This window comes from Perna viridis, chromosome 4 (assembly GCF_037379345.1).
Source record: "Perna viridis isolate PV_CMFRI_1.1 ecotype Kerala chromosome 4, ASM3737934v1, whole genome shotgun sequence".
Classification (NCBI taxonomy): Eukaryota; Metazoa; Mollusca; class Bivalvia; order Mytilida; family Mytilidae; genus Perna; species Perna viridis.
In genome coordinates this window covers 39,920,614-39,933,164 of record NC_142448.1, presented here as the reverse complement: position 1 = coordinate 39,933,164, position 12,551 = coordinate 39,920,614, and the positions used below count along the sequence as shown (strand labels likewise).

Here is a 12,551-nt window from a genome sequence, read left to right as displayed (position 1 = left end):
TCGGTTTGAACCATTTCCTTCCCTGTGCTTATCAAAGCCGAATAACCATTGATATCATGTAGTATTATAAAATCTACAATTCTCAGTAATAGATGTTGGCAAGTTGCCAAATCAATTTTATGTTATTTTTCTTTTATGAATAATAACATTCTAAATTTATCAATTACTTATTTTATCCCATATAGAGAAACAGAGATTAAAACTTTTAAGAGACTGTCCATGTAGTAAGCAGGCAGATTCTTTGGCATGGTCGACACAGAATTAAATTTATTCAACCAATATTTCTGTTCCGATGCGATGTTATATTTAATATGGTGTCAAAAAAACAACAAGATTTCTTGTTCTGTATCAAAAATGGATGACACAGAAGATGTATTGAAAGTTCCATAACATACCAACCAAATTAAAAGAAAGCAAAACATCAGCAGACAAAATAGTTATTTCCCTTTTTTACAGTTTATACTTATTTATATGTAATTTATTTTGCTCATGCCATTTCGGTAACTTACAAACCAATAACAATTTATAAGAAAACACGAGTTTTTGATCTCTTATGAATACAAATTTTTTGAGAAATAAATTGACATGTCCAACCCTCTGCCTGGGTCCTCTATGGATATTCTCTTATATAGGATGTTCAAGGAAGACAAAAATTAAATGGTGAAATTTACAAATTATTGCCTCTCCGTTAATTCTTCCAAGCTTTTGTTGCTAAAAAAGCAACAAACCGAAGTCAATCAAATAATGTAAAAGTACTTTAATTCGTGGATACCGGTTATCATAGATTAGGGAATAATCACAAGCTCGTGGATTCTTGAATTCGTGGTTTTGAGATTTTTAGTATACACTTCAATGGAAGTCTCTTTTTGTTGGGAACCAAATTTCGTGGTATGACCTTCCCACGAAAACCACGAAAATAGGTACACCACGAACAATAGTACTTTCACAGTAGTTGGCCAACACAAAGTTAAGGTTTTTATAGATTAGCAAACAACCGTAAACTGTACAAAAAGGACTTAAAACATGGAATACAAGTGGCTAATATCGAGTTGTGGCGAATTTAAACGACTTATTCGGGCACGGATCCGTATAAAATAATTGTCCATCTTACATAAACAATGATTTGTCAGTGTTCAAGACGTGTACTGATTATAACTGACCGAGAAAGTATAGTACAATTTTGCCAATCGACACCTCTAAAAGGTATGACTAAAAATCAAAGTCTGTTGATCATGTTTCAAATAAAATGGGAAGAAAATGAATTGATTAATAGTTTTTGAACATATTAATTGAAAATGAACAGTGTCGAAGGAAAACTACATTCATATTGCACTAATGCTAATATCGATATATTTAACCTTGGGTAATATCATTAGAACAATGTTTACAATTCAGAACTAAGATAAAAAAAAATAATACTCTAGGAACACAAGAAAAAATATTACTGTAAAATTAAGGGTTATTGCACGAATATTAGTGACTGTTGGCTCAAACAGATATATTACAAAAGCGTACATGTGTTAATATGATAATCCTATATTTTGTTGTGTTGTATTAAAATATTGATGCTTCAATGGAATTATAATATACATCGTAAGTTTATGATTTGGTCAACGTTTTAAAACAAATTGACTTTTGTAATTTCTTATCTTTCTATTGAGTATAAGTACGAGTAATAATCGAAGAGTATTTGAATGAAAAAAAAAGTTTTTATACTGAAATTGTGCCGCCATCGAAATTGAATGAGTTAAGTACAAAATGATCAATTATTTATTTTTTTGTTTAGTTCTTTTTATACAGTTATATTATGTCACATCTATTAGATATTGTAAACATTCAAGTAGTTATAAGAGTAAAATCTAACACACACCAGCATCGTTTTCATCAATCGGTACTGTCATTTAATAAATCTTTGAGTTTTCCCTTATAATTGAACTGTTTCTAAAATTGCGTCTCAAATCCATTATATATCCAAAGGGATTGAGTGGAAAACTTTGCAACATAATAAGTTTATTTCTAGTTCTACACTGCGAGAGCAGTTTGTTACTTTTTGGAGTTCCATCATCCCAAGTTGACTAAATATACTCGCGGTTTTAGCTTTTGGTTTGACATATTCGCCATCTGACACAAATTTATACTTACTGTCCGAACGGAGTGTGAAATCAAAGTGATAATATTCATTTTCATCAGAGGACTGTGGTTGAGAATAAATGTTCTGGAGTATTTTTGTCGCCATTGCACTTTGGAAATGCTTTGTCTTTATTATCTTTTGAATTTACTATTATCGGCTTCTTTTCGGAGAAAGAGTCCTTTACTTCATCTGTGCCAACTTTTTGGTAATTCTATTCAATTCCATTCAATGTAAATTAAAATTTAACACAGTATAGTATACTATATGAATTCACACTTGTCAGTTTGCGTCGAATGACCCCAGATTAGTCCCATAAATAACATTTTGACATCAGAGAACAGTGTCATTTTACATTAATTTTACATCATTAATTTTGATGAAATATAATTCATTATGAAAACAATAGGGAAATGCATTATTTCTTAAAGGCGCCCTCATGTGTAAATAAGTCCGTAAAGTTACACTGTTTCAATGGGTGCTCATCAGCATATTTTTATTTTGCAATTATGATTTAATTAGTATATCAGAGCGCTTTCTTGGCTACCGTAATTACCGAATGTTTTTCTCAAACAAATCATACTTACAGTTGTATCATAGTAACATTTCAAACAATGATTCAAATTGGGTACCCATAAGGCATGTGCATTGCCTATATCATACCTTAATGGAATACAGATTTTTTATCAAGGATATGATTTTTCTATCCATAAAAATCAACAGAATTTCAATTATTGCGAAGTCTTTTAGTTTTGCTATTTCCGCATAATAAAACATTGAAAACATATTCTTCATTTGCCCTCCGTGAATAGTACAGTAAATCTAATAGATCCAATACTAAATTTCACTTCCCTACTTTAATTTGAATCTAATAAGATATGTCATGTTTTTGTTACTTATTTTGATGTTACATACGATTTCGCCTTCGCTCCGGTTTTAGTATACATTTTATGTTGATACATTGAGTGTAATCAGGAGATTTAAATTCAAAATATTGTTGGTTGTAATTAATAAGAGGTCAAGTTTTGTTTTGAACTTGAATCGAGTTTTGCCTTTTTTCGATTTTTCGGTTGTCACGTGTCTTGCTTTTGTTTTAAATATGTCTATGACACTATCACTTCTAAGACATTATTTTTGGAATAAGAGAGATAGAAGGTACAATTGTTGAAACTACTTTCTGCTTTATTAGAAGCTTTATTTAATCACAACCGTAAGTTATACAAACCTTGTTCGTCGGAATAAGCATACTGCTATAACAGTAATTAGGACGACAAAACACAGCTCGCTGGTGTAAAACCTACAAACCAATGCTAAAAGTATTCAAACATATAGATATATATATGTATACATCATTCTGATGCTGTAGCTTTTACATTAAAAATAGAGAATTAGTTTACGTAAAACATTTCAGTAAATAATCACAGTTAAGACCTTCTTTAAAAACTATCTAAATCGATACATATTTGTCGTTGGTTGTTTTCACAACCGTTGATTACTATCTTTAGTGTGAATAATGAGACTCGCTCCCTACCAACTAAAAACCTATATCAAAACTGTCATCTATAACTTCATATCCTGTAACATTAACCATGACAGAAATGATTGCACTTGAATCAACATTAACAGTTTCAACAGCATTTTTAGTCTAGACAGTTTTATCAAAAATAGTGCTCACATCTCTCTCTGTAATCAATAATTCTGTTTGGAAAACAATGTCAGTTGTTGCAAACGATTTGTCGGCAAAATAGTAAATATCTTTTAATTAATTTGAAAAAAAATCAGTTATCTTCATCTTTACATGTGGTTTTCAAATATTTGGCTTTTTGGCTGCAGCAGAAAAAAATTTAAAAAAAACATTCAAACATTGCAAATTTAGCAGATTTATTTCAGTTTTTAATCTCAAACTTTTGCGATACAATAAAATGATATGGATAAAAAAAAACAAACGATATGTATCCAATAAATGAAAAACAAATAATTCTCCAAACCAAAAGACAAATATTCAAATATCAACGCATTCCAACACTATTGAAGTATCCATGTTTTCCTTATTTCACAGACTGTCGGTGTGTAGAGGACCTTAAATCTTTATTCATTAATAAACTTCCAATCTACTCAAATTGGAGTGTGCGAAAATCTAGTCTGCATCGGTAATTACGGTAAAACGAAACTGTTCATAAGTGTATATACAAATACAAATGCGAAAAGTATCTTTAATATCACAAGACTAATCTGTAATCTCTTAGTGTGCTCTTTCCGATATTGGTTATCATCTTACATTCCTCACCCACTCCAGATAACATCGTAATAGATGACAAAAATTATTTATTTTTTAATGAAAACAATCGTGCTGTATTTTGTTTGGTTTCCTCTTTACGATTGTGTGGCATAAATATTTTGATTTAAAATACATCTCAGCAAACGTCATGATTACCTGGACTATGGTCATAAAAAGGTGATAAGAAAGGGTAAAAAAGTGCATATAATCCATTCACCACCAAAACATCTTTATATTCTGATTTCCTTACCCAGGGCTCATAATGGCTATGATATGACAACTGCAATGCTATATTTTATGATAACAAGCCGATTGCAGTGCCAAAGTGTAACATAAAGACGTTAAATTCATCATTCATTAATCAGTGTCATTGATAAAGTATAGTTGTAATTTACAAAAGTAAACAAAGACTTTTTCCTGGCAGCGAAAGCTTTTTTATTTCTTTATGATAATTGTTCACCTTGATAATTATTGTTATACGAAGAGACTTTTAGAAATCTAGATGAAAGATAATATACAAGAAAGATACCAAAATGTGTTTAAAAGAAGCGAGTCATTGCAAGACAAGTTACTTTACACAATTATTCGTAATGTTCTTATACCAGTACTAGTATGTTTCTTGTCTTTCGACACAAACTTTTGTTTATATTCAGACACAATTGTTTTAGTTCTTAAAACTAATTTGACTTTTTCACCACTGAAACCAATATCTACACACAGATTTTAGTTGACAGATTTTTTTATTCGTGAATTATACGAACCTTTCCCTTCAGTAGAAATACATTAAATTTCCATCTGCTATGTTGGTATATCTTATCTTTGAAGAATTTACCGTTACTATATTACATTTAAATTCACTGCCTACCATTTCTAGATAATTGGAACGTTACAATTTAAATAAGTCTTATGCAATCGACTGTGATTATAATGTGCATACTTGTAAGCGTTGTCTCAATCTGACAATCATCTTTGTACTTGTACTTGTTAAAAAAAATCAATATCCGACCGGAATTCAAAAGGCATATAATTCAAGGATAAAGACTGGTTTAGGAAAAATACAAACGCATAACAAAGAGCATGAAACAAACTATGACAACACGTACAAAGATATATAGGTAAATACAACCCGGACTAAAATAAAAAAAAATCTTGGAGCATGCAACAAATGGAAAGTTAGGGTAAGCGTCCTCTGCTTTTCTAGATACATCCGCCGAGTTCCTCATAAAATGTCACGTCCGGGGTAAACACAAGAGAAAAAGAAAACTATGACAAGATGAACAAATCGGTTCTCATAGTGCAGATGAATACATCATTACGATCCATGAGTTAATGATGGCGACGTATAAGTTGTAATATGGCACAAATCTCCACACGTAGGTGATGTAGGGATGTTGCTGCAGATGAAAGGAACGTAGACAATACGGAATGAAAATTCATGGTGTCTGTCGTATAATTTGTTCATGAATTACTCTTTCAATCGATCTCTAAAGCGTAGGTCAAGAAGTAAGGATGACATCATAGTATCTGCAGAACCCTTCATCACAAGTTCTTTAGGGGTTGATGAGATGTATAAAATCCACGAAACTAGAATTGCTTAAAGACAAAGCGTCATCATTATAGTGTAAACTCAGATTGTAGGATCTGCCTCAACGATCTTCCATTTGAGGACCAGATCAGCTATAAATATAGCCTACAGCAGTGAAGAAATTGGTCTCCATACTTTGTAAAAAAGCAATCCTAAATTATCTTCCAAATATACCGAAGATGTTGTCAAAATGCTGGAGTTTTTATCAATTATATGTCCAGTGTGGTGGACGCGTTTTTTTTTTTAAAATGGCCGATGTTCAAGTGTAAAAAATCATATTCTGCTACTCGCTGGCCTATTTGTTCACTACTGTAGGTTAAATTTATAACTGATCTATTACTTCGTATTTGTATCTAGGTGTTCCGTCTTTTTGTTTTTTGAGTAACGATGATGTATATTGATGTTGATACGCGACTTCAAATAAGTATAAGGAATACTGGTATTACAGGTTGAAAAATCTTAGGTATTGATGTTATAATATTCTGATAATAATATAGCATTGAAAGTTTCCACAAGATCTTTCGACTTTGTCAGGATCCATTGAATTAATACCACTACGGGACTAACAATTTGCGTGGTAAGATTAATGACCTCTTTGGCAGCTATATGTATGAAAGTTAATAGGTTCGAAAAGATAGAGCCTTGGTAGAGAGTATTTTGCAGATCCAAATATGAATTATGTTTTGTATGGATTCTTGTGGCAGAGTTTTGGAATATTGTAACAAACTTCAGTTAATTGTCGTTTACATTTTTTCCATACAGGACTATTTAAACTATCCTAGCTTTAAATACCACTAACACCGGTAAATCGAATCAAGTAGACCTTTTGTGAAATCACGAGATTGTACACGTATAGAAATTTAACAGGTGAGTTTTATATCAGTCGGCACATGGTCATTGAGTGAAGCATTGAGTTTGGTAAAGTAGCAGTGGGGAATTATAATTGTCAATTCAGGACATGGATATCCCTAGGCTAATGTTTACAATACTCAGGTAAGTTAATAATTAATTTTATATGGTAAATTATAGTCTATTTTGCTGTCGAGATGATATTTCTTGCTCGCGGTCCAGAATGTACGAGAAATTGCCATATTATGCAAAAGTATAGATGTTGTAAGTAATTTTTGGGTTCAATGTCTATTTACAGGGGTTTTTAGACCCGGTTTTGGTGTGCGTCTTGCACATAGCTAGAAGCGTCGACCTGTCGGTGATAAAATGGTTATCAACCTGATGTTCCCGAGATGGTGTAATAACGCCTAGAGTCGGTGAAGTAATGTCGGTGATTAAAAAAAAACCGTTGGAAAGCTAGGAATTTATTATTTTTGGAGCACAAAGTCCGTTATATTAATTTGTAAAGTAACCGAGAAGTCCGTGCTAGATATGTTCGTTTAACCAGTCATGGCTTACTGAATACAGCATTATAGTGAAATATATATCATCTGGTGTTCTCTTCGTCAATATAGAAATCTACAAAAAATGTGTGAAATTAGTCTATATTTCGTCCAGTTATAATTATAACAAAAGTCCAAGGGAAACAACCCATTTCATTCGTTAATTTTACAGTACATGCAACGTTCGACCTTACCGGGAGGTGTGCAGAAAAAAATGGTGGTGTGTTGAGACTGCGAATCATTTAGTTTATGTGTTTATTTCATTCCATTATATTTAGTTCTGTCTTGTGCGTGTATATTTAGTTACATTTATGTTTATTCATTTCATGATGTCATTTATCTTGAATTAACTTTAGTTTGTTTTGTTTATTAAATTTATGTTTTACATTTTTTTTGTTTTATATGACATTGGCCACTTGACAATCCAAAGAACTTACTTCTTTACAAATATAAAATTAATTGAGGGAAGATCACAGTATACAAACCGAAAACAAATTTATGGTTTATGTTTCAATTGATATATTTGATTTTTGTGAGTAAGTCAAAACCAAAAGAAATGATTTTTTTTGGCAAACAAAAATATATCTAGCTGAATAAATCGTCGCGGCAGTCGTTAGTTGTATGCAAATGGCATTCACACAGCCCGTTTTTTTTTTCTGTGCACACTTTTAAGTGTTTGGTGTTCTGATTTTGCTGTTGTCTATTTTTCTACCGATTCCCTTTCGCTACCTCTTTTTTCCTGTTTTACATAATTTTGTATTTATTTTTTTTTATTTAGTTATTTCCGCCATATGATTGATTAAACACGAAACGAATAAAGTCATTCCGGGAATTTTCTTCTCATTATTTTAAGACAAGCTTGGGTCATAATACTACATTTTTTAACAATAAAACCGTTCTCATCTTTGTATTGTTTATAGATATATGCATTATTGTCAATACAACGATGTTGACTTGATTCGTTCTTTTCCATTTTACAATTATAATTACTTGCTTTTCTGATTTTACTCTACAAAATTTGCCTAGGATTGATTAAAAAAAACAAACAAAATAGTATATAGCAAAAATACGATTATTTCCTCCTTACACTGTGAGTATCAGAATTAAACAGCAGTAAGTTTCGTTGAGTTATCAATGTATGCCTTAACTTTTTTTTTCACTTCAGTGATCTATCAATTTATATACGATAAAATATGCAAACCTAACATGGCGACAAACTAGAGTCCAATTAATACAAAAAATATTAGTAGTCGAAAACTATATATATTAAAAGAGTAATCAAGGGAACCATTGTTATAGCGGTAATCAAAAGTATGTAATCCAGGGACAAAGACCAGACATGGAAAACAGACATACACAACAAAGAACATAAAGTAACTAAAATCATACAAAGTACCAAAAACAAATGAGCAACTCGGAATCCACTAAAACCTGGGAGCATTGACCAGGTGCACCGGTAAGGTAAGCATCCTCTGCTTTTCTGAAAACACTCGCCGAGTAGCTCATAAAAAGTCACGTCCGGGGTAGACAAACGAGGAAAGGAAAACTATGACCCACTGAATAAATCAGTTTTCATGGTTCAGATGGATACACCGTAACGATCCACAACTTCATGATGACGACCATAAAACTTCTGTAGTGATGACTTCAATCTTGAAGCAACATAACCCTGTTCCAAAAGCCTAGTTGTTAGAGTTCTAACGCGATACAAAAGCTCTGCTTCTTTCTATCTGAAAGAAGTCAGCCTCATAAGAGTGAAGGAGTAGGTCAGCAAGTAGAGGAGCACAATTTGTTCCCATTGAAATACCGACCGTTTATTGAAAAACACGTCCACCACACTGGACAAATATGTTATCGATTAAAAATTCCAGCATTTGGTAAACATTTTCTTCTGTATATTTGGAAGTAATTTACAAAGTATGAGAATCTCTACCGAGAACTATATACTTGTATCTAGGTGTACCATCTTTTTTCGAAAAACAACGATGTATAATGTTTTTAGAAGTATACAGTGTTGTAAAATTATAGGTTTTAATGCTAATATATTCTGATAATAGTCTTGAAATGATTGTCTCCAAGAGCTTTTTCAGGATACACATTGAATTAATGCCACAGAAAGGAGTTATCAACTGTTACAATAACCATAACTGTTTGCAAACCATTTATTGTAACATAGTAATGTTTTGAGTATACATACCTTTATACAACCACGTTATAATTTTTATTTAGGCCGATTTCATTATGAATCGATGTAAGGCTTCAATTGCAAGTATGAATTTTATGCGAATGTTGATTTTAATCGCCAATAGCGGTCTGTCCACGAAAACATTACTGAGGTTGTGGAAATGTATAATTTAATGATTTTGATATTTTAATACTTGAAAAGATAATATTCGATGGAAATAGTGTGTGAATAATACAATTAAGAAACAAATATTATAAACACTATAACAGAACAATAAAAAAAAAACAGAAAACAAAACATGAGACAAATTTGATGCATAGATAAACAAAAAAGCGAAAATGACAAATAGATAATTAATAATACTATAGAAACAACAAAACTAGAAACAAATGATCAAAACGTCAATACTGAAACAAAAGAACAAAATATTTTTGAAGGATTTTAACGATTCTCGAGTCGAAGTGGACTCATCGTGTTAGTTGATGTTGTAATGTTGCAACCTAAAGTACTGTAATCGCACTATGTTAGGCATTAGATAGTCGACACAATGTTGCGTCACAGATTCATAAAATTAATACATTGAATACTTAAATATCATCTGATCGAAAGTTACTTTTTTGTGTCCTTAGAAACAGTATAAAACTTGCCAAAAGATCAAAATGAAAATAGTTACTCTCATTCGTTAACTTCAATATTTTATAAAAATAAGCATATTAAAGAAAACTGAATTAGCAAAGCAAATATCAAAAGCATCTAACTAAGCAAAATTAAGCTAAGCAAATCAAAAAGCAAATCAAAGCAAAATATAAGCAAATTCAAACTGAACGATTTACCATACCTCATATGAGGTACAAAGGTTATGCCTCATTACATCATAAGCTATGTTACCAAATCTGTCATAATACCTGTACAACAAATATTGAATTATATTTACTTCGCACGGACTTGATATTTTAGGAAGATGCCCTTGTTTATCAACACAATGACAGGAAGACAGAGACAAAGTTTGTCGAATTTCGTTTTATTAAAAAGAAGGGTCTCAAGTTAGCAAATAATAGTAGAAAACAATTGGCATTATTTTGACAGTCCACTTCAAATCAACTAAAAGATTAAATTTTAAACTGAAGGATAGATAAGCAACCCCACAAAAAAACTGAACACTGGAAAATGGGCCAGGTGCATCTGTGAAATAAATAAGTTTCTTTTAATTCCAGACATACTACAATAAATCTGTTTTCATGCCGGAAATTCCCATACCATAACAATCAATGAGTTCATTGTGTCATTATAAAACTTTTAATGTGATTACTTAAGTCTGTTGGCACAATAAGCTTCTTCCAATAGCTTATTTGTAAAAAAAAAACTTTAGCTGCTACAAACATCAGTGAATAGTTCGGCATGATCTTGCAAGTCGTATAAATATGATATAGAAACTGTAAATACAGGGTTTGAAGAATCATTGCTACAGGAAAATTGGAAACTGACAATTTGAAGTAAGTAGCCATCGCGTTTAATGTATAGTTTTGTGAGGTGTCTTCCTCAGTCATCGGTTTCAATTAGTTGGACAGGTTATAAGACAGTCTTCTAAGTGCCAATATGGTCCTTTTGAAGTTCTTTGTTATAGAAGCGATGTAGATAAACTCTCGAGTGCTGGATCATTTTATAGTAGAATGTTACCTTTACACCAGACATATTTGTATTAAGGCCTAACCATATTATGTTCTTTCATTTGAACCAGATCTGCAATGAAGTATCCTAAGGATTGCGAGAACAAATCAGAAAACAGAGGGGTACATTATTTTTTCCATTGGAATACCGAATACTGTCTGCAGAAAAAATGTCCTCCACATTGGAGACATATATTCATTTTTATTGATTTATATGGCCAGTTACTTTTATGGTGACCCCATGAATGAGGTAATTGGTCATTTCGTGAGTTGACCAATGAAACTGTTGGAAAGGGGTCACAAAACACTTATAATTTATCTCTATCATGTTCACTATTTTCATACTCACATATTTTCTGTGTTATTGTATACGTCATTTTAATAAATAACATTAACTGGAGATTGTTTTCCTTAATCATTGCCCTTACCAAAAAACCTAGTGGTGCAGCGTGTCGTCATACTTAAAGAAATATGAATTTATCTCCTGGAACTTAGTACAATATAAATGCATTTTCTGGTGGTTTGTTAAAGATCATCTTAAAGTAAATGTTAACGAAATAAGTATAGTCATTGCCCAGTACAAAATATTTGTATAATAGGAAATATATATGATGTTTATTAAACTATTTTTCAACCGAAGATGAAACAAAAATCTTGTTATTGTCTGCATTATTTGCAGTTGCCTCAGCATTAATACTCAGCATTAAATCTAATGTATTTTACACACACATAAATTTACTTTGTGATGTGACTGCATGTAAGACATCATACTTATCATGAAGATGAACAGTGTATCCGATCCTTTTGGAGCTTTAAAAATTGACGTCGCTATTTTCATGTATAAGCGTAGTAAAATACACATACGTTTTAATAAATATGACCTAATGACCTTTAACCATTTGGACAAGCGATTAATGTCATTTTGTTTTTGAGATTTTTGAATTTTGGTTGACTGTATGTAACGAAAAAGATACTTGTGCAATGTTTACTAAATCTCCCCAAACGACATGGCCGAATGGATAATATATTATTGAATCATTATGACAACAATATCAAAATACAAAAAAAAATATCAAGTAGCAATGACGGAAACGTTGCTGAATTTGATTTTGAAATGCCTATACCAATTACGGACCATTGCAGCGGTTTTCCATCTTTCCTGTTGGAATTGCTTCAATAAAAGTAAAATTCAAACACTCACTGTACAACAACTGCTAATATATATATATATATATATGAAAGCCACGCAAGGTTGTTCTGGAGATATGAAAGCTAATATGATATGGGAACTCGCATCAATTTTGGTCGTACAGCATG

The 12,551-nt window shown here is 31.6% G+C and overlaps 1 long non-coding RNA gene across 1 annotated transcript; it reads left to right on the top strand.

The window, feature by feature from the left end:
- Positions 1–6,713: 6,713 nt before the first annotated feature.
- LOC148620049 (uncharacterized) lies at positions 6,714–7,769 on the top strand. Its single transcript, XR_015921693.1, has 2 exons — positions 6,714–6,984; positions 7,139–7,769. It is a non-coding gene; the product is annotated as an uncharacterized LOC148620049 (long non-coding RNA).
- The last annotated feature ends 4,782 nt before the right edge of the window (positions 7,770–12,551 follow it).